General features: G+C 41.5%; 1 protein-coding gene and 1 non-coding gene across 13 annotated transcripts in view; both read right to left on the reverse strand.

Moving 5' to 3' along the window:
* The window catches only part of NRXN3 (neurexin 3), a 1,815,686-nt gene that overhangs the window by 148,968 nt on the left and 1,644,800 nt on the right, over positions 1-21,918 (reverse strand). The window lies entirely within an intron of this gene.
* TRNAE-UUC lies at positions 7,054-7,126 on the reverse strand. The gene has a single exon. It is a non-coding gene; the product is annotated as a tRNA-Glu (tRNA).

Below are 21,918 nucleotides of genomic sequence, written 5' to 3' on the forward strand. Positions count from 1 at the left end.
ACTCTGCGACCCCATGGACTGTAGCCCACCAGGCTCCTCTGTCCAGGGGATTCTCCAGGCAAGAATACCAGAGTGGGTAGCCATTCCCTTCTTCAGGGTATCTTCCCGACCCAGGGATCAAATCCGCTCTCCTGTACTGTCTGAGCCACCAGGGAAGCCTTGTGAGGTCTTCCATAGGCCCATCCATAAAGTGGAATTAAATAACTTGCTGAAGGTTCTACAGTAATAAATCAATGGTGATGTCATAAAATCTTCACTCTCTAACTCCAGCGGCCTTTCTCTTCTTACTGGGCTGAGCACGATTCTCTCTCAATGGAGTTCTTATAATGTGTTAAGTCCTAGGAATTAAAAAATGAGTAAGAGGCTTCCTGGCAGCAAGTTGCTCAGAACGGAGTAGACTATTAGCAACTTCAGGTTACTCTACCCTGTATCCTTGTCTCTTGCTTTAATTCAAGCAGTAAGCTCCAGGATAGGTCTTTTATAATTAATTCTCACCGTCAAGAACAGAACGCAGATCCTGAGTTTACAGTTCTTCCCCTGATTTCATCCCATTGCCTAAGTAATTCCTTCCTCTCCTTGTGGCCAGCCATTTACAAATATCCGCAACTCGTGATGTCATTTTCTCTGACTTGTCATTTAGCCAAACAATACAAATTTAGCTCCTTTAAACCTGCGCAAGTTATTTCTTCACTTTCCTTAATCAATCCTCTTGCCTCTGACAGGTCTGTCTACGTACTGCAAGATCCTATGGAAGCAAAAGATACAGTGCCCTTATTAATAATTCTTTTACATCATGCGTTTTCACCATTTTCAAGCCCCTTTTTATTACTTGAGAAACTTTGCAAGAAAATAACATTACATCTCTTGAGAAGCTTGTCTCCTCCAACTGTTCATTTCTCCAAGGAGACCCACACACCACCCACCTTTTCTATCCTAAAGAATAACAATGTCAAAAGAGAAGGAACAGTAACCACGATTAACATACTACTAGGCAGTCACGATCCGTTTCTGGAATTAGTTGAGTAGTAAGATATTTTGTTGTTCTTTTAAGGCTGCGGGAGGATGTACGAAGAATAAAAATAAAATTTATCTGCAAGATGTTTCTAAATGGAATGCATTTATGACATTCTTATAGGGCTTATTTGCAGCTCTTTAAAAATAATTGACTATCTAATTAGGGAGATAGATTACATCAGTATAGAACACACATACAGATAAATACTGCTTTTTTATAGCCTCTACTATCTAGAAACACACAGAGTAAAACTCATTCAATAGCTTAACTCTTGGGTTTTCTCTATCTACATACATCTAAAACAGAAGCTCAAACAAAAGCTCACAGCTTTTACCGTGTAAATAAATATAATTCTCTAGTTCTCTACATGGTATACACACACACACACACACACACACACACATGCACACACAGTGATCACCATTCTGAAGAATTTCTCTCTAGTTTGTTGACTGTTCTGATAACATTGAGAAAAATATAATGGGTTTAATTTTCTTTATCTTCAGACAGTTTATTTACGACCCATTCATATCTGCTTGAAGTATATCAGTGGGAAGGAAGACTTGGAAATGGTCTAGGAACCTGACTGAAAAATCATTATGGATTTACATGGCAGTACAGGTGGGTCCTTCAGAGGCTCTGGTATTAAACAGAGAACCTGGTACTGCTTGGTTTGAAGAATGGCTAAGGTTCTTAAGTTCCATACCTCAGACTACCTGCCTGAGAAATGGGAAGAGAATACACACAGAAGTTCATTGCACTTATGGTTCAGTTCAGTTCAGTCGCTCAGTCGTGTCCAACTCTTTGCAACTCCATGGTCTGCAGCACGCCAGGCTTCCCTGTCCATCACCAACTCCCAGAGCTTACTCAAACTCACATCCATCGATTCAGTGATACCATCCAACCATTTCATCCTCTATCGTCCCCTTCCCGCCTTCAATGGTTCCCAGCATCAGGGTCTTCTCCAGTGAGTCAGTTCTTCACATCAGGTGTCCAAAGTATTGCAGTTTCAGCTTCAGCATCAGTCCTTCCAATGAATAGTCCAAAGGACTTATTTCCTTTAGAATTTATTGGTTTGATATCCTTGCAGCCCAAGGGACTCTCAAGAGTCTTCTCCAACACCACAGTTCAAAAGCATCAATTGTTGAGTGCTCAGCTTTATGGTCCAACTCTCACATCCATATATAACTACTGGAAAAACCATAGCCTTGACTAGACAGACCTTTTGTTGGTAAAGTAATGCCTTTTCTTTCCAATATGCTATCTAGGTTTGTCAGAGCTTTTCTTCCAAGGAGCAAATGTCTTTTAAACTCGTGGCTGTAGTTACCATCTTCAGTGATATTGGGGCCCAAGAAAATAAACTCTCACTGTTTCCATTGTTTCCAAATCTATTTGCCATGAAGTGATGAGACCAGATGCAATGATCACACCTTTTGGAATGTTGAGTTTTAAGCCAGCTTTTTCACTTTCCTCTTTGACTTTCATCAAGAGGTTCTTTAGTTCCTCTTCACTTTCTGCCATAAGGGTGGCGTCATCTAACACACTGAGAAAAGGACATCAACCTGAGCTCAGTAGAGTGAGACAGGGTGGGAGAGCAGGTGGGTAACTCAGCAAGCAGGAAATAGTGGAACTGTGTCTTTGAGCGATTGTTACTTTACTAAGCAGAGAGTGAGTAAAAGAGCAAAAACAATAATAGTTAACATTTATTGAGTACTTAATTTTGAACTGGGTGTTGGAGAAGACTCTTGAGAGTCCCTTGGGCTGCGAGGAGATCCAACCAGTCCATTTAAAGGAAATCAGTCCTGAATATTCATTGGAAGGACTGATGCTAAAGCTGAAACTCTAATACTCTGTCCACCTGACACAAAGAACTGACTATGCTGAAGCTGAAACTCTAATACTCTGTCCACCTGACACAAAGAACTGACTCATTGGAAAAGACCCTGATGCTGGGAAAGATTGAAGGCAGGAGGAGAAGGGGATGACAGAGGATGAGATGGTTGGATGGCATCACTGACTCAATGCACATGAGTTTGAGTAAGCTCCAGGAGTTGGTGATGGACAGGGAGGCCTGGAATGCTGCAGTCCATGGGTTTGCAAAGAGTTGGACACGACTGACTGACTGAACTAAACTGAACTTACTTAACTACGTATCAGCTAGTCACTTAGTCCTGTCCAACTCTTTGAGACCCCATTGTCTAACTGTTGAGACAGTCAACTTTGAGAGAGGCTGATTTTACCCTGCCAGTCTCCTCTTTCCATATAATTATACAGACAAAAAAGCACTGGTGTGGGTAGCCATTCCCTTCTAAAGGGGATCTTCCTGGCCCAGGGACAGAACCTAGGAGTCCTGCATTGCAGGAGAGCCACCAGGAAACCCACCATGTATCAGGCATGCAGTAGTCTAAAGATAAGAAACCAATGAACTCATATTTTCTTCAGTAACTCTATGGAAATGCTGATATTTTTATTATCTATCCAAGATCCCATGTGCTGTAACTAAGACCCAGTGCAGCCAAAGAAACAAATAGTAATTTTTTTTAAAAAAAGAAAGCAAGCATGGGGTGGGAACTTGTAGGGCCTTATAAGTGTGATTCCACATGAAGGGTGAGATCATAGCTGGAAATTGCTTAACAGTGATTTTTCTTTGCAATAAACATATAATTCTCTTCTAGAAAGGGAAATTGTTGACAGTATAATACTGATGAAATTTAAGTATAAAAGAAAGAGAGTGTCCTCATCTGGTAAGAGTAGGGAGCTGATGGCAAGGGTAGAAAACAGGTTCATAGAACCTGCTTATTGTTTTGAGATGGAAAAGCCCTCAGTTCAGTTCAGTTCAGTCGCTCAGTCATGTCTGACTCTTTGCGACCCCATGAATCGCAGCACGCCAGGCCTCCCTGTCCATCACCATCTCCCGGAGTTCACTCAGACTCACATCTATCGAGTCCGTGATGCCATCTAGCCATCTTATCCTCGGTTGTCCCCTTCTCCTCCTGCCCCAAATCCCTCCCAGCAGCAGAGGCTTTTCCAATGAGTCAACTCTTCCCATGAGGTGGCCAAAGTCCTGGAGTTTCAGCTTTAGCATCATTCCCTCCAAAGAAATCCCAGGGCTGATCTCCTTCAGAATGGACTGGTTGGATCTCCTTGCAGTCCAAGGGACTCGCAAGAGTCTTCTCCAACACCACAGTTCAAAAGCATCAATTCTTTGGCACTCAGCTTTCTTCACAGTCCAACTCTCACATCCATTCATGACCACTGGAAAAACCATAGCCTTGACTAGACGGACCTTAGTCGGCAAAGTAATGTCTCTGCTTTTGAATATGCTATCTAGGTTGGTCATAACTTTTCTTCCAAGGAGTCTTTTAATTTCATGGCTGCAGTCACCATCTGCAGTGATTTTGGAGCCCCCCCAAAATAAAGTCTGACACTGTTTCCACTGTTTCCCCATCTATTTCCCATGAAGTGATGGGACCGGATGCCATGATCTTCGTTTTCTGAATGTTGAGCTTTAAGCCAACTTTTTCACTCTCCTCTTTCACTTTCATGAAGAGGCTTTTTAGCTTCTCTTCACTTTCTGCCATAAGAGTGGTGTCATCTGCATATCTGAGGTTATTGATATTTCTCCTGGCAATCTTAATTCCAGCTTGTGTTTCTTCCAGTCCAGCATTTCTCATGCCCTACATATACTCATAAGCTAAAGAGATTTTATTAATGGGACCACCAGAAAATCAAGGCAATGAATGATGTCAAAAAGCTTGGGAAGAGTCCGGGTTGGAAGGATCAGAAACACAAGATTTTGAACAGAGAGGTAAAGGACTTCTAAGGTGAGCATGGATGCAGGTAAACTTTGAGGTGGAGGGATTTAAAGAAACTCACGATCAATGGATAGTTTCTTCTGAAACAAAGTAGCATTTGGAATTCAGTGGCACAGAGGTCAGTAAGGGAACTGAGCGGGGAGGTTGAAAACATGCTAATCAACAGTTAGAGGCCAGGGGGCTGCTGACCAGGAAAAGGAGAGCCTTCGAAGGCAGGCTAAAGGCACAGTGAACGAGTGAGCTCACAGGCTGGGACCCTTGAAGGATAGCCCACTCTGGGATTCTGAGACACACCCTTCATTTTACAGGCAAAAGTTTGATGGTCTAAGAGGCTGTGATTCATGGTAAGGAGAAGTAGGACATTGTATCAATGAGCCATCATGAGAAAACAAAACCAGGGTAAGAAAGAGTAGTACAGTAGCCTTGGCACCTCAGATCTGGTGAGGAACCATCATATAATTTTTCGACGAGAAAGTCCATGAAGCATTACTTATAGAAGCGGTATCATTAAGAGACATTTACAATTTAAAGTACAAACATTTTACATACTCAGAATTAAACTGCATTGCTTTCTTCTAATTTGCTAAACAATAAAGTGCAAAATGGGGCTTCCCTGGTGACTTAGATGGTAAAGAATCTGCCTGCAATGTGGGAGACCTGGGTTTGATCCCTGGATCAGGAAGATCCTCTGGAGAAGGGAATGGCAACCCACTCCAGTATTCTTGCCTGGAGGATTCCATGGACGGAGGAGCCTGGTGGACTACAGTCCATGGGGTTGCAAAGAGTCAGACATGACTGAACAACTAACACAACACAAAGTGCAAAATAAGAAAATAAAAGCCTGGACTCTCCACCAAGCCTTTTTCTGATCTCTTTTCCTGAAGCTGTCTGGGTGATCTTATTACAAATGTAGTTTTAAGCACAGAAAACATTGAGATTTGAGTCTGGGAAAGAAGTTTGAAAGAACTAACATGTTGCTGAAGGGCCAGTACTATTTTTAAGTTGGCTGGACCATGCTGCTGCTTTGTTAGTGATGGCACTGGGGACATTTCAGTAAAAAGGCAGAAAGATAAGTGTTCGCTTTGGAGTCATCACAGGAGTCAAAGCCACGTGTGCTTTTGAGGATGAAAACCTGGGGCCTTTCTGAGAAAGACTAGATAGCCAACAGACATCCTTTGCCAGTGCAAATACTTCTTCAAAGCCGTAGTCTTGTTATTAAGAGAAACCTCCACTGCCATCCAGTAGTTGGTGAAAACTACACCTGGGGAAATAGACCATCACTTCACACCAAGAAGAAACGTCTAAGAAAGCCTTGTATTTTGTATGATCTAAGTAACATTTAAATGCAACACATTAAATGGAACATGCTGCACCATTAAAGAAAGAAGAAATCATCTGGGTAAAAAAGTAAAACATGCTAAGTTTGGAGGCAAAGACTGTGAAAACTATTCATCCAGCTTGGGCTGGAGATGCCCACTATTATTACTAATAATCGGAACAATGGTATTAAATGAATTTAATCTGAAAGCAGGAGGCATAATTGACAGTGTAGGCATGATGTCTTATAATCACCCAAGCCTCAGCTATGCCTGGGCAGCAAGGGTGGGAAGAACTAGGGGAAATAATTACAATTAAGAAGAAATTGACATATGAATTGAATTGGGCACATTATCTTCAGCTTCTGGTTCAGAGTTTTTATTACAAAATTAAATAGAGAGGGTAATCAAACTGCAGGAAAACTTCCACTGAGCTTCACAGTTTTCACTAAGGAAAAAAAAAAAAAAAAGAAAACACCAAGACAAAGCATAAGAAGAAGAACTGTGTGTGTGTGTTCAGTCACTAAGCCGTATCTGACTCTTTGTGACCCCCTGCGACTGTCCCCCGAGGTTCCTCTGTTTATGAGATTTTCCAGACAAGAATACTGGAGTGGGGTGCCACTTCCTTCTCTAAGAGATCTTCCTGACTCAGGGATCGAAGCCACGTCTCCAGTATCTCCTGCACGGGCAGGTCAGTTCTTTACCACTGAGCCACCTGGGAAGCCCCAGGAAGAAGAGCTAGATGTTTTCCAATTGCTGATTCCTGGTTACTAGTGTTCTATTAAAGAAACCAGGAGGTGACATACAGGACGGCTGTAAAGTCTGGAAACCTAGATACACACACACACTAATTTTGTTGTTGTTGTTGCTGTTTTTTTGGCTGCACTGTTTGGCTTGTGGATCTTAGTTCTCCAACCAGGGACTGAACCTGGGCCCTCAGCAGTGAAAGTACAGAGTCCTAACCACTGGACCACCAGAGAAATCCCCAGCTAGATAGTTCCTTGACTTTACAATGCATGAGGGTCTATGACATGACATCTGTGACATACGATCTGTTCAATGTGTGTGGTCACTCTTCAGTAAACAGAGTTCAATGTATTGAGCATAACTGTGCTAAGCACAGTGTAGGCATGCATTTGTATCAGTTCTTACATATGCATCTGTGAGGCTTTGGCTTAAATTGTTTGTATCTCCGATTGTCACTGAGGAAACCATGGCACGCCATGCAGGCAGGAATCTAGAGGGTTCAGAACAGGAGACAACGAAGCCCACTCAACATGGCATGCCATTCAATCCAGCTTTGCAAACTCATTCAAACCAGTCCTGCATCACTCTGTCATAGTAACTGATGGTGCTTCATCCTGTTAGCTTCCCTATGGGTGGCCCCTGGTCAGTTAACATGGTCAGATCTGGTATGTTTCAAGACTTTACAGCAAACCTGTAGACTAAAAACCTGAAACGTGATACAGCAGGCTCCCTACAGCAAGGCCTTAGCAGACTCTTCTCTTGGGTTACAATACTTCGCCTTGTTCTCCTCCCCTGCTTACCTAACTTCTCATCCTGAACAGTGCAGCTCCTACACTGCACCCTCAAGAAACTCTTGCCACATCAGAACACTAGCTCACATCCCCTTCAGCTTTCTTAGCAGCTTGCTCTCCTTCACTGAACTCATCTTGTGATTAAATAGTTGCTTGTGAAATTAGTTTGCTTTATGCCTTCTTCCTGCTATGTAAGCTCCATGAAGACAGGTAGCATATATCTGTCTTATTCACCCTTCTGTCCCTATGCAGATCCTTCCATACAGTAGGCAGTAGCTACTAACTGCTGAGCAATTAATGCTCCTCTTTTAATTCCCTCACACCATCTTGAATTCAAATTAAATGCTGGGAGAAAAAAAAAAAAAAAAGACTACAAAGACCCCCCTTTGCAAATGCTGGTCTGCCTTGCAAGCAAAACCTAAAATAAGGTTTGCCAGAACCTCCAGACTCCTTTAAAGGAAAGATACTTTTCACCCATCACCTGAGTCTTTCTCTCCTCAGCGAGTTTAGGGGAAGGCTGGGAGAGGCGACTGAAGTCTTGTTCAATTGTCAAATCATTTCCTTGGCCTCATTTACCGAGCTCTTTAGGATACAACATGATTTAACACCATCAGGCATGACAAAGCCATCTCTGATATTTTCTAACATAATCGCCTTTCATTGTACATTGCAAAGGAAAATGTTTCTTGAATTTAAGAAGGATGTTGAGAAGGGAAAAATGTTTACAACAGAAGAAAGAGGAAAACTCTCTTATAAAAATACCCAAGAGGATGAGGAAAAAACCCAAAAGAATATAGTTTACTGAAAAGGAAGGGGAGAGAGAGCAAGCACAAACCACCTTAATCCCCCTCCTATCAATGGCTTGAGTGGCCTTGTTTTATGTGATCTATATTTCCCTCTAGTTATTACTATGCATATTGCTGAGTACAACATAACAAAAATAAGTTGTCTAGACATTCACCTCAAATCTTCTAAATTAAAAAAAACAAACAAACATGAATTACCCTGTAGCTATTGGAGTCAAAAGAGCATTTTATAGGTGCTCTCTGTATGGCTGTATGGTGTTATCAGTATGGCTCTGGGAGTAGATTTTGTTATTATCCTCCTCTTCAACTATTTGATCTACTTCAGAGCTTCTAGCAATCTTTGTTTACTGGTTGGCAATGTTGATAGCAATGGGTCCCTATAGAAATAACCCTGGGAACATCTTCACCAAGTTCACTTAAATTTCCCCTGGAAACCTCCTACTTGTGATTTGCTCACACTGGCCTCCAATCCTCTCTCCTCCAACAGATGTAATCTTTGGCTCATACTTAGTATAATTACTTGATCAAATCCTACCTCCAGTGTCTATATCCATATAGAAGAAAGTGAAGAGATAGTTGCTCAGTCATGTCCGACTCTTTGTGACCCTGTGGACTGTAGCCTGTCAGGCTCCTCTGTCCATAGAATTCTGCAGGCAAGAATATTGGAGTGGGTTGCCACTCCTTTCTCTAGGGGATCTTCCCGACCCAGGGATCAAACCCAGATCTGCATTGCAGGTAGATTCTTTACTGTCTGAGCCACCAGGGAATATCCAACATGAATTCACTAATATATATTTTTTTTTTTTGGTGGAGATTCATTTGTCTTCTTAGAATGTATTATCCCTCTTGAGTTGCAAGGAATATGTGGAGTGATTCTTTTTCTATAGTATCTACATCAACTTGCACATGTAAAGGAAAGCTAATAAATATATTACAGTGATAAAGCTGAAAGAAACTGAGAGCCAAGTGAATAGACTTTATCACCAAACACTGTATGATGGAACCCAGTGGCATGCAAACACATTGTCTGACATTGCATAGCATAAAAATTCCAAAGTGACTATTCTAATCCTTGCTCATCTCAAAAATATAAGCAGCTGGTGTGAAGGAAGAGGCAGCTATGCTCATTTCTGAATGCAAAATATTCAAAGCACTTATATGTATTATTTAATTCCTCTGCTCTCTGAGATGGCTAGAGAATATTATATGAGGGAAAGCAAAAAAAAGAAAAAGAAAAGAAAATCCACAAAAACGGAAGACCTTAAGGAGAGCTTTGTCTCAGTATACAGAAGGAGTTGGTAGTATAATAATTCTTACTGGAATTTTGCATTGAGAGTAAATTTAGATATAATATATACCTATTAAAATACCTATTAAAAATACGGCAGCTACCCTTCCTAGCAGCTGAGGCAATGATGCCTCTGCCCTGTAGTAACGGGAGTTTGGGTGCTATGTGAAGTTTTAAGTTTTGGAGATGCATTATTTAGATAAATTAAATGAAAGCATTGAACTAATATATGTTTATTGTTTATTTAACTTATTTTTTGGCTGTTCTGTGCGGGTTGTGGGCTCCTACTTCCACAACCTGGGATCAAACCTGGGTCCTGTCAGTAAAATTGCCAATTCCTAACCACTAGACTGCCAGGAATTTCCAATGGTTATTGTTTAAATTACAAAAGGTGGGCAAATAATTTGCCCCTGGAAAGATGGCTTTGACTGATGAAATCAGGTTGGCCCATCTCTAAAGTTCTACGCATTGTGTGGAACTGAAAAATATAGACAGTATCTGAGATTCTTTGAATCTGAACATTCTATGAGACTATAATCTCAAACTAATAAAATATTTGCAATAAATATTATAGCCTGAGTCCTGGAGACAAAAATACATTTCAAACACAACAATTTTATTTTAACATGATTTATGACTGCCATCTTTGTTAGTCAAAAAGAGACGGTTCACATTTGAAGCTTGCTTTCCTCTTTCGAGTAGAAATTAAAGACATTATTCTTTAATTGTTATTCTTCAACTGAGTTGACCTGTATAAACACAGACAGTTGCTGCCCCTGCAACTGTAATAGCAGACCAGTGTGCTAGAGCTTCTGTAGAAAACTGACCCAGAAATGGGTCTGCTCAAATTTCAACCATATTTAAGAGGGCTCCCAGACTATGGGTTCATTTAAGGCAGAAATATATTTCCTTCGCTTTGCAGAGTCAGACACGAGTAAGCAACTTTCACTTTCATTTTTACTTCATCCTTGGTTTCTCCAAAGCCTGGTACTCATAAGGTACCCCATATTTAGTAACAGAGTATATGCCCCAGAGAAGAGAGACTTTTTGTCTGTTTTGTGTATTTCCATAACCAAAAAGGTATGTGACCCATACTAGACACTCAGTTTACTAAAATATTTGTTAATTGAATACAAATCCAACTAAAATTGAAGTCACATGTGGGTACCATAGTTAAATATTTTATGCCCTTATAAACTCAACTTTGGAAAGACAGCATTTTCTAAATCAGATGATAGTACTCTCTGTCTAGGTAAATGAATCTGCTATTTTATCAGTAGGCACATGTGTTGTAATAGTGCTTTTATTATGGTTCCATCTTTCCCACAAGGACCACTGTCTTCCTAAATGACAGAGCCAGAAATTACTTAGCAATCATCCTTTCTTTGAATGAGAAATAGGAGAGAATCAGATACTGTGGCTTATATAATACATATATAGAGGTGTTTTTTTTTTTTTAAGGAGCCTTTTCAGAAACTTGAAATCAACCAGGATACGGACACAATTATATTATGGGAGCTACAAAACAATGAAATTATTCTGTCCAGTTTTTGCATAAGTGGTCAGGAATAACATTTGCATATGTTATATCATATTGATTCTTGCAGACAGAGACTCAATAAAGACAAAAGAACACATGCACAAATAAATGCCTGGGGGGAGGGGGAAGAACAGGAGACACAGATGGAGCCATCTATTATATCTGGCTTTAAAATGAAAACAACAAAAATAATGGAATCAGCAAACAAAACCAAAAATAAATGACGACCACCACCAAACCCCATCCAGGACAGTCCTCGTTAGTAAAAAGTGTCTATTTCTATCTTCGTCCTTGCTCATTTCTCCCTCGTGAAATCCTCTTTGAAATGTCATCCCCTCCCCCTTGCCAATAGATCAAGCATTCTCGAACAGGATAGATAGGGCAGTAAGGAGCTAATAATGATAATAATAATAATGAGAAATGGCCTCAGAGATATATTTCATGTGTCTTCCCCTCTCCTTGTCTTTCTTCGGTGGAATAGCTTCCCAACCAATGGGGCATTAATCATCAGAACAGCAGCTCGGAGATAAAGGCCGGGTGAAATTCCATTGTGCATTACAGTGTGAGTTGTGTGTGCATGAATATGTGTCTCGCTCACTATCTGGGAGGAGGACGTGAAGAGGCGGGAGGAGAAAAATCTGTCATTTCATATATTTAGACCGCTCAGGATGGTCAGGACTGGTTTCCCATTGTTACTGCGGATTAAAATCATTCATGTCCTTCTGCTTTCATTGGAGGTCACCTCTCAGAAACGGGGATACATATTGTGACAAGTTAAATTCTACCTACTTTTTTTTTCACATCTGCCTTGAAGGCATGTAGCAGAGGAAGGGCGGGGGCGGGGTGGGTCAGTGGAACCAGGAGCAGGACTGTCTGATGGGATATATTTTTCTTGGTGAATCCTCATCAGGGTGGTGTCTCTTGCCCTCACATGCTTCGGGTTAACAAGATTTCCTGTTTTGAACAGCCTTGAATTAAGTTTGGGGAGATCATTTGGAGGAGATAGATAAACAGGTGCTACCACTATTCAACAAAGAACTATAAATACCTACAAGATCCTGGCTCTAGAAGGTGAGATCCACTAACTACAGCCTGACATCATTGGGAGCTAGCTAGCTCGGTCGTGTCCAACTCTTTGCAATGCCATAGACGGTGGCACGCCAGGCTCCTCTGTCTTCCACTATCTCCTGGAGGTTGCTCAAATTCATGCCCATTGAGTCAGGGATGCTATCTTAGCTTGATCTTAGCCTTGCATAGAATAGACTCAGAAGCTGCTAGCTAATCACATCTCACAGCTGATCTGCATACATGTAAGTTTCAGAACATGTAAGTTTCACTGTTTTAGCTAATACATGTAAACACACATGAGCATCCTCTCTTCCCCTCTCTCTCACACACATGCATATAAAATGAGAGATAGAAGAGGCCACATTGTATAGATAAGTCAATCAAATTTCCACCAAGTAATTCTCTCAGTGACTGCTGGCCACCACAGACATGGCGTACATTTATTTCCCCAGACATCTCATCCCTGGATGATGAGAAAAAAAATAGGAGAACCTTAAATTCTCCATTTAGCTAACAGAACTAGCTCTCTAGACAACCCAAGGCTTTAATTAGAAGGTTTCAAAAGGCAGGGTTGTCATAACAGCCTCAGTGTGTTTCTAATTTTTACAATCATTCAAACATACACCAGAAAGATATGAAAGCATATCCCATCCCTCCTACAGCCTTGTCAAAGGCAGAATGGAAATATCCATCTTGAAGCCTGGCTAGCAATGAGTGCTGCTTAAAGTCATTTCCCTGTCATCTATAAATAGAAAGAGATGCATTTTCAGAGAAAAAGAACATTCTTGGACCTTAGCTTAAACTGGAATCATTGATTGTTTTTGACAACTCAAGAGACATTTATTAAGTGCTTTATCTTCTACATAGGGGTATTCATTGTGGAACTCTTTCTGAAAGCTGTCAGCAAAGGGGCGGAGCGGGGTACAAAAATAAATCATTATTTGCATTATAATTTGAATTAGATTAAAGATATCCTATGCATTTCTCTCGACCTGAGCCATACAATCCAGGAAATGGACAGATTGTCCTTACAGCAAAATGATTACAGAGTATTTTTGCTTGCTCTCTGCTTTCTTCTCCTCAACTTCTCTTCCCCTCCACCCTCTAATTCATTCGTCCATCCATTCACTGTCACTGAATGTGCAAGGCGTCATGTTAGCTGTTAGGAAAATGAAGATATTGGAGACAGTGTGAATCTACTCTTATATTTGTTAGCTGAGGAAAGAGTGGAGACCTAAAGAAGCTAATTGCCCCGTCATAGGCCAAACGGCTAATTAAAGAATAAAACCCAAAAGTTGGATGTCAAAGAGACCTGGATTAGAATCTCATTTAAAATAACAACAACAACAACAACAATCTGCTGAGTTGCATCAACTGACGCTGTTGACTTGTATTATTGTAACCTATCCATGAAGTTGATGTTATCATCTCCATATGTCTGTGGTAAAACTAAGCTTCAATAAGCAGCCTAGCCAAATCCCAAAGCTGATAAATGAAAGCCCACCTTGAGTCATGGTTTTAACCATTTTATCTACAAATGAATTCTGATTCTTGTTTCCAAGCTCTCTTTCCTTCGTATCAGCCTGTTTTCTCATAGCTGCCTCTGTTGACCTTGAACATCAATAACATTGCCCCCTGGTCTGCTTCTTCCCTCTTGCAGATAAGCATTCATTCACTTAATGCAGTTTCCTTTCTTTCAACAAACATTGATTGAGCCCCACCTTGTGTCTGGCACTGTGCCAGGGCATGGATGCTACGTAGAGATTATTTCTTCTCTCAATCTAGTGACTTCTCATAGTATCTTCCAGAATCTTCTTTCCAAAGGATCACAAACTATGGAGCCAGATAAATCATGGAGTCAAGACCAGGAATAAAGAGTTTCATAGACATGGCAAGCCACTCCAGTATTCTTTTCTGGATAATCCCATGGACAGAGGAGCCTGGCGGGGTTGTAAAGAGTCAGACACGACTGAGCAACTAACATTTTCACTTTCATAACATACTTAACTGTTTGCTGTTTTGTTAATCGCTCAGTTGAGTCTGACTCTTTGCAACGCCATGGACTGTAGTCTGCCATACTCCTCTGTCCATGGGATTTCTCAGGCAAGAATACTAGAGCGGATAGTCATTCCCCTCTCCAGGGGATCTTCCCAAGCCAGGGGTCAAACTCAGGTCTCCTGCACTGCAGGCAGATTCTTTACTGTCTGAATCATCAACTTAGTTATTAGAGAAAAACAAAAAAAGTAACTTAAAGTGGATAGAAGACTCCCACCCACATATGCACAACCAGGTAAATTAGCCATTGGTTAATTTTCTATCCATACCAATAGAACAGAGAAGCAGCAGCAGTCCATTAATATAGTTTTTATTTGCTGATATATACAAGGTTAGGTTTTAGGAGAATTAAGAATTAAATAATTTGGGAAAGGAATATAGCAAACAAATTGGACAGGGAAAGCGGGTGAGATTACATTTTCAAAATTGCTTTGAAAACTCTAAGTGCTAGAAACCACCTTTGCTATTAGGATGGCAAATAATTTCTAAGGAAAGGGAATTTAAGGCCAGAAATCAACAAGAACAATCTCGCATACCAGATACAAGGAGACATCTCTGGACTCTTACTATTAAGATTTCTTGATGGGCGAAAAATCAACATGTTAAATAGAGACAAGATCAGACTCAGCAACTGTACAAGGCAAGGAGTCCAGAGCAGCAAAACCACTGCTGAGGGCAACCCCTCTTGGTCTAGTAGTTAGGACTTCACGCTTTCACCGCAGAGGGCACCGGTTCCATCCCACAAACAAACCGCTGCTGACTACCATTCCTATTGGTGAGCCTCATGAGAGAGCCAGAGCATGGGCCTCTTGAGGCAGCAGAGGCAGAGAGAGCCTTTGGAAGTGGGATTCAGTTTGTGAGCAACATAAGATCTGTGTACTCCCTGAAAAGGCGCTAGTGGATTGCCGTCCATCCGTCTGTCTCCAGCAATACTGCCTGAGGGCTTACTCTGTGCCCTGATAGCACCTGAAACGAGTATCTTGCCACCCTAGAACTCACCTTTCACCAAAGAGAGATGGCAAGCAAACGTGTGATATCATATCAGGTAGAGATGACTGCTCTGAGAGACCACGAGGCAGAAGGCGACAGGGAGTGGAGCGCTATTTCACAGGGGATGGTCAAGGAGGGCCGCTGCAGAAGGCGCCATATGGGCAGAAGTCTGGACACAGTAAGGCAGCGAGGCATTCAATCACTGGGAAGAGCTGCACCAGGCAGAAGAAACAGCAAGCGAAAAGCCACAGGCGTGCTTGGTACATTCGAGCAGGGCTGGGACTAAGGAGGAGGCACTCATCTATTGTGTAACGTTTAAAGGAACGGCCTCAAATTCAGTTATCAGAGATAAAGAATACTTTATTGCAATGTTTTGAAGTCAGCATCAATGCAAAAAAAAAAAGTTATTGATCAGCAAAAAATCAACATGTTAAACAGAGACAAGATCAGACTCTGCAACTGCACAGCCCTCGCTCGTCTCTCCCTTCTCCTGGATCTAAGTTCAAGGAAGATCAAGAAGACCTGTGTGCCTAGAGCAAGATGGTAGAAAACACCATCAGAGAGAGAGAGAGAGAGAGCACGGAAGAGATCCATACAGCACACGGTAAAGATACAGGCTTTATACTCGGCCAAGTAGTCTGTTAGGTGATTGGACAATCACTAAGAGCTTTAGAAACCTTTGGGGAAATTCCCTGGTGGTCCAGTGGCTAATACTGCATGCTCCTAATGGAGGGGTCAGGGTTAGATCCTTGGTGGAGGAACTAGGTATCACACGCAGCAACTAAGAGTTCACATGCCTCAACTAAAGATCCCACACTGTGCAACTACAAAAAGAAAAAAGAAACATTTGAAGACCCCCATAGTGAGTAGCCAAGAGCTGCACATCCCTCTCAGCTATTCAGATAGCTAAAAATAAGATCCAGTGCTTTATTAGCAGTTCTGGTCAGTGATTCTACCCTATAAATATTACATGCTAATCAGAAGGGCATCTCTACAACTTATCTGAGCATCTTGCAGAGTTCCTGCCTGTATGTGATGAGGACCTTCTCAGAGATCTTTTCAGCGACTTTTGCAGCTTTGGGAAGTACTAATCTATTTGTACTGCTGACACCTAAGTCTTTAAGAGGTAGGTAAACCCATCAAGTTCCTTTTTTCCCCCATTAGAACCATGCAATTCCAGAGAGAAAATGTCACTGAAGGGTTCTACTAGGTAACGAGTAAATTAGAGTCCATTTCCTTCCACCCCTTCCCATTTGTCCTCCAAGAGGGGAAAAGAAAGTACCTGCATGAGGGTAAAGAGGAAACAGAAGGTATTTCTTGGCTGGCAGCTGAAGTCTAATTAGACAGACAAATCTTCATTGCCTCCCCCAGTTATGAGGCTTGGCAGGAAGGAATGAGCCCTGGAGCCCCACGTTATGCAAGGCCATTAATCAATATTAGCTGAGCCCTGAGCCTAGAATAAACTTCCCCTGGAGGCTCTGTTGTCTTTTGGCTAAAGCGAGGGATGGAAATCTGTGTGGACTCCCATGTCTCACTTCTATCAAGCTGATGGCAGCAGGGAAAAGGTAGAGGGGCCCAGAGGGGTAATTTGGGAGGTAAATATAACATAATTTACCTCCTATTAGAGCAATGGTATTTGGAATAAGGTAGATGAATCTTGTATCCCAATCCAAGACAGTCTGATTGTTCAAAGAACCTTCAGAAACCTGTTCCAGCCAGAATCTCAAACCCCCATGGATAACAACATACTGAAAATGAATGTGTCATTTATTTGTGGAACCATATGAAGTTGCTGATATCTGACCCCTCTGCTCCTACAAAACTGGCAGCTTCACACATTTCATCCTAACAAAAAGCTTTGTATGTAATAACCACCCAGCTAACTCCCACTCCATAAATTCCTTCTAATTGATGAGTTCAGGGCTATGATTCAATCTGGAACCCTCAAAGGAAATCCTGGGTAATAATGGGTTTGTGTGAGTATAGACAAAATTGTTTTTGTGTTTATCCAACCATACAAGGAGGCTAAGCTCTATGAGGATCTGTGAGTCCTGAGAGAGTCTCTTGGGTTGAAGTGGTTTTCTCAATGTCTAGCATTTAGTGAAAACTTACGGAATAGGGCGTGGCCTAAGTTCTTTCCACATCTGCCTGTATGTATTACTCAGAACAAGCCTATGGTAAAGATGCTGTTGAGCCCACTTTATAGATAATTCAGTTCAGTTCAGTCGCTCAGTCGTGTCCGACTCTTCGCGACCCCATGAACCGCAGCACGCCAGGCCTCTCTGTCCATCACCAACACCCAGAGTTTACCCAAACTCATGTCCATTGAGTCGGTGATGCCATCCAACCATCTCATCCTCTGTCGTCCCCTTCTCCTCCTGCCGTCAATCTTTCCCAGCATCAGGGTCTTTTCAAATGAGTCAGCTCTTTGCATCAGGTGATTATAGATAATAGAACTGAAGTTTAGATGGGCTAGTCAACTTACCCAGAGATACACAGCTAAAAAACTGGAAGAATGTAGGGTCCAACTAGAAATTCTGACTCTAATTGCTCTCTCTTCCCTTCAGCACACTGGGACTCCATCAGGAACATGCAGTGAGAAGGATCAACTGTTTTTTTTGTTTTTTGTTTTTTTTGGCAGGTTAGCCTGCTGGTGTTTTGTCTGTTTTAATTTCAAATTTTATATTGGAGTATAGCCAATTAACAATATTGTAATAGCTTTAGGTGAACAGCAAAGTGACTCAGCCATACACATACATGTAAAGGATCAACTTTTCAATCACAAGTTTTGCTTTGTTTTGTTTTCCCATAAGTAATATCAAGGCTGAAGGGTGCTTCTGACTGTACCCAGCATAAAAGCAGACCATGGGGAGGACTTTCCATGAAGGAATTGTTACAAAACCTGAAAACCTGTGGCTTCCTTCTGCAGTTTTTGAAAGTGGTCCATGTATTTCCCACCAAACTTGTGAGTTTGAGATAAGAGTGAAATCTCATAAAGCTTTCACACCTTTCATTTCTATTATTAGGAGTAGTTCCAGTCCAGGCTGAGTGTTTTGATTTCTGGTAGTTTTCTGGTGTCGGGCAGCCCTGGCCAATGCCAAGGTGACTTTACCAATGCCCAGTTCAACAAAAGTGGGTCACGATCAGTCTCCTGCTAAAAGCTTATAAACGATTCCAAACGGTGATTTGCACGGAACACACTGAGTTCTTTCTTGACTAATAACTTGGTCTAGAGGGCTAAAGGAAGACAACCCACCTTATTCTTAGAACTATTTTCCTCTTGGCCCTTTCCTCTCTTGCAGGAACATTTTGGTCCTGGTGGCTGACAATGATCCCTAAAAGACTTTTATTTCTCACTTTTACCTTCTGTCCTGATTGAAGATTCAGGAATGTGAATGTGGCCTGAACTGAACTTTTCCGTTTTAGAAACTGACCTATCTCAATAGTCACTCCCCAGCACTGGGGTCAGATGTCAGGTGATGGATGTGCCTGCATGATCTCGGGGCCATCTCTGGCAGTGAAACCCACAGGAAACCTGATCCAGCTCTCCCCTCTAGGACCTCTTCTGTTTGAGGGAGTTTTAGGCCAAGACGCTCAGAATCTGAGTCTCTGATCTCCCACCAACTCTCCTCTATACACTCTCTGTTCTAGTTGAACTTGGCTATCTCTCTAGGAATCATCATCTCTGACTTTGTCAATTTAACTTCGTACATTCAACCAACCTGAGATTCGCTCCTTTCTCCACGTATCCAAGACTTGGAAAACTCTCTCCACGAGACCTAGGCCTCCAGGAAAGGAGTCCTAGAGACACGGAGAGGGACATGTTCACAACTGAGTCCAGTTCATCCACCGAGGCCACAGGTGCACGCATGAAGCCAGAGCCTCCAGCCCAGAGTAGCCACCAAGTGACCTCAGCCAGGTCCACGTGAGGCAGAAGAATTGCCTTGCTATTTTTGCTGTTGTTCAGTCACTAAGTCATGTCTGACTCTTTGCAACCCCATGGACAGCTCACTAATCTCCTCTGTCCTTCACTGTCTCCTGGAGTTTGCTCAAATTCATGTCTACTGAGTCGGTGATGCTATCTAAACATCTCATCCTCTGCCTCCCCCTTCTCCTTTGGCTTTCAGTGTTTTCCAGCTGAGCCCTGCCCACATTTCTGACCCATAAAACCATGAGATCTAATGACATCATTGTTTCAAGCTACTTAATGATGACAGGTTGTCTCCACAGCTAGGTAACTGCAACATATATGACCTCCCCAGGGTCACTTAGCTAATACGAAGAGGAAACTAGGTTCCAAACTTAGACAATCTGATTTCAAGTACATGCATTTCATCAGTCTTCTATAGTTTTACCACTGGAGGGGAGAAAATTAAATTGCCCAAAGCCCAGTGATCATCGTAGAGGGAAAATCTTCCATAAGCCATGCCACTTCTGATTTTTAAATGGCAAAGTACATTATAAAGCCTATCTTTTTTTCAGATTTATTCAACAAATGTTTATTGAGCACCTACTAAGTGCCAGATCTTTATTTGAAAATTATCACCCATCCATTTGCTCTCTCAATGTATCCACCTCTTCTTTCAACCTTAACTTTCTTTTTCAATCAGGGGAGTAACCAGAGACATCCTTCTTAATGTAGGGTAAAGATTTAATGCTTGGCACCATAGCTGTGAGTAATTGAACATAGTCCATGTAATTCACAAGTATTTTGCAACACACTAGTGCATCAGAAAGATCAAAATGCTAATTATTTCCAGGAGGCTGGAGCATTAGAGGGCCATCAGTTCAAAAACTCTTTGTTCACCTTCACACATGGCTAGAGCATCACTAAAAGCACTTTGCAGTTTTCCTTTGATCTGAAATCAACATTAACCAAGGTCTATTAGAAACGAACTGTTCAAATGATTTTTTTTTTACCTTATGCTTAAAGAAATAACCAGTGGATTTTTAAATAACCAGATATTTATATTTGTGAATCCACATGCTTATTTTGATTCTCCTGGAAGAGTGAAATTTTAGGGCAACTTTACTCTAGCAATATTATCAAAGTCAAGGAGGACAGAACACAGTCACTTAGAAATGGCTCTAAGATTTCACACATAGGTGAAAACGTGAATGATATATCTATGGACATAAAATCCAGGCTTCCTCACCTCATTTTTTTCCTGAAGGTTTCTTAAAGATCAAATTTTTAAAATCAAATTAATTTATCTTCAATTAGAGGATGACTGCTTTACAATATTGTGTTGGTTTCTGCTATACATCAACATGCATCAGCCGGAGGTGTGCATATGTCCCCTCCCTCTTGAACCTCCATCCCACCTCCCACCGCATCTCACCCCTCTAGATTGTCAGGGAGCATTGGATTTGAGGTCCCTGCCTCATACAGCAAATCCCCCCTGACTATCTATTTTACATATGGTAATGTATGTTTCAATGCTACTCAGAGTTCAAATCTTTATGAATCCATTTCATCCAGGAAAACTAGCTGGCTCACACAGGGCACATTAGAACTTCTGAGAGTGACTTTCTTCACCCAGAGTCTTTAGTCTGGAAACCGTCTAAAACCTTGGATTGAATCTAAGGGTTGCTGGGTCCACACGCCTAACACAAGCTTGATATGATCTACAGAATATCCTTAAGGGGCAGACTTGGAGACAGGCAGGCTATTGAGTTTTATGTGTGCAGGTGTTCACTATTGATAACCTTTTTTTTTTTAATTCACTAAACATTTTATTTTGTATTGGAGTATAGCTGATTAACAATGTTGTGATGGTTTCAGGTGAACAGCAAAGAGACTCAGCCATACATATACATAGATCCATTCTCCCTCAAAGTCCTTCCCTTTCAGGCTTCCACATAACACTGAGCAGAATTCCATGTACTATACAGTAGATCCTTGTTGGTTATCTATTTTAAACACAGCAGCGTCTACCTGTCCACCCTAAGTTTTTTCCGGAGTCCAAGGAAAAGTTCTTATGGCTGGTTGGCCAAACAAAAAGTGCAAAACCCTTGGCATAGTTATTTCCTTTAGCTAACCTTTACAAAGAATATGGGGCTTTTAAATCTCTCATTCCAATCTATTCCAATTCTGCTCATCTGTTGGCTTTTCTCCAACAGCACTTTATGGTTTTATACACTCTTAAAAACAACAAGCATCAACAGGTTTATAACTCATTTTTATAGCCTTGTCTTTAGAAGCAAAAGGAAAGCCATGAAGATGTGATCCAATTATTACTGGACTAAAGGAACAGAGACACATCAGAAAGGAGGCTGTCAGAGCTGACATCCGCCAGCTGTCCACAGCTGCTGTTCTCTAAAATGACAATAGGTCCAATGATGTCTAGAGTCAGAACCGCTTACAAGACTTTTGTACCTTCTATCCTAGGCTTTCTTAGTTTGTACAAATACTTAATCTACTCCCATATATGTATTTTCCCCTGGAGGGAAAGCCCAAAACTGATCATTATTATGGCCCAGTCCC

Source organism: Capra hircus, chromosome 10 (genome assembly GCF_001704415.2).
Source record: "Capra hircus breed San Clemente chromosome 10, ASM170441v1, whole genome shotgun sequence".
Lineage (NCBI taxonomy): Eukaryota > Metazoa > Chordata > Mammalia > Artiodactyla > Bovidae > Capra > Capra hircus.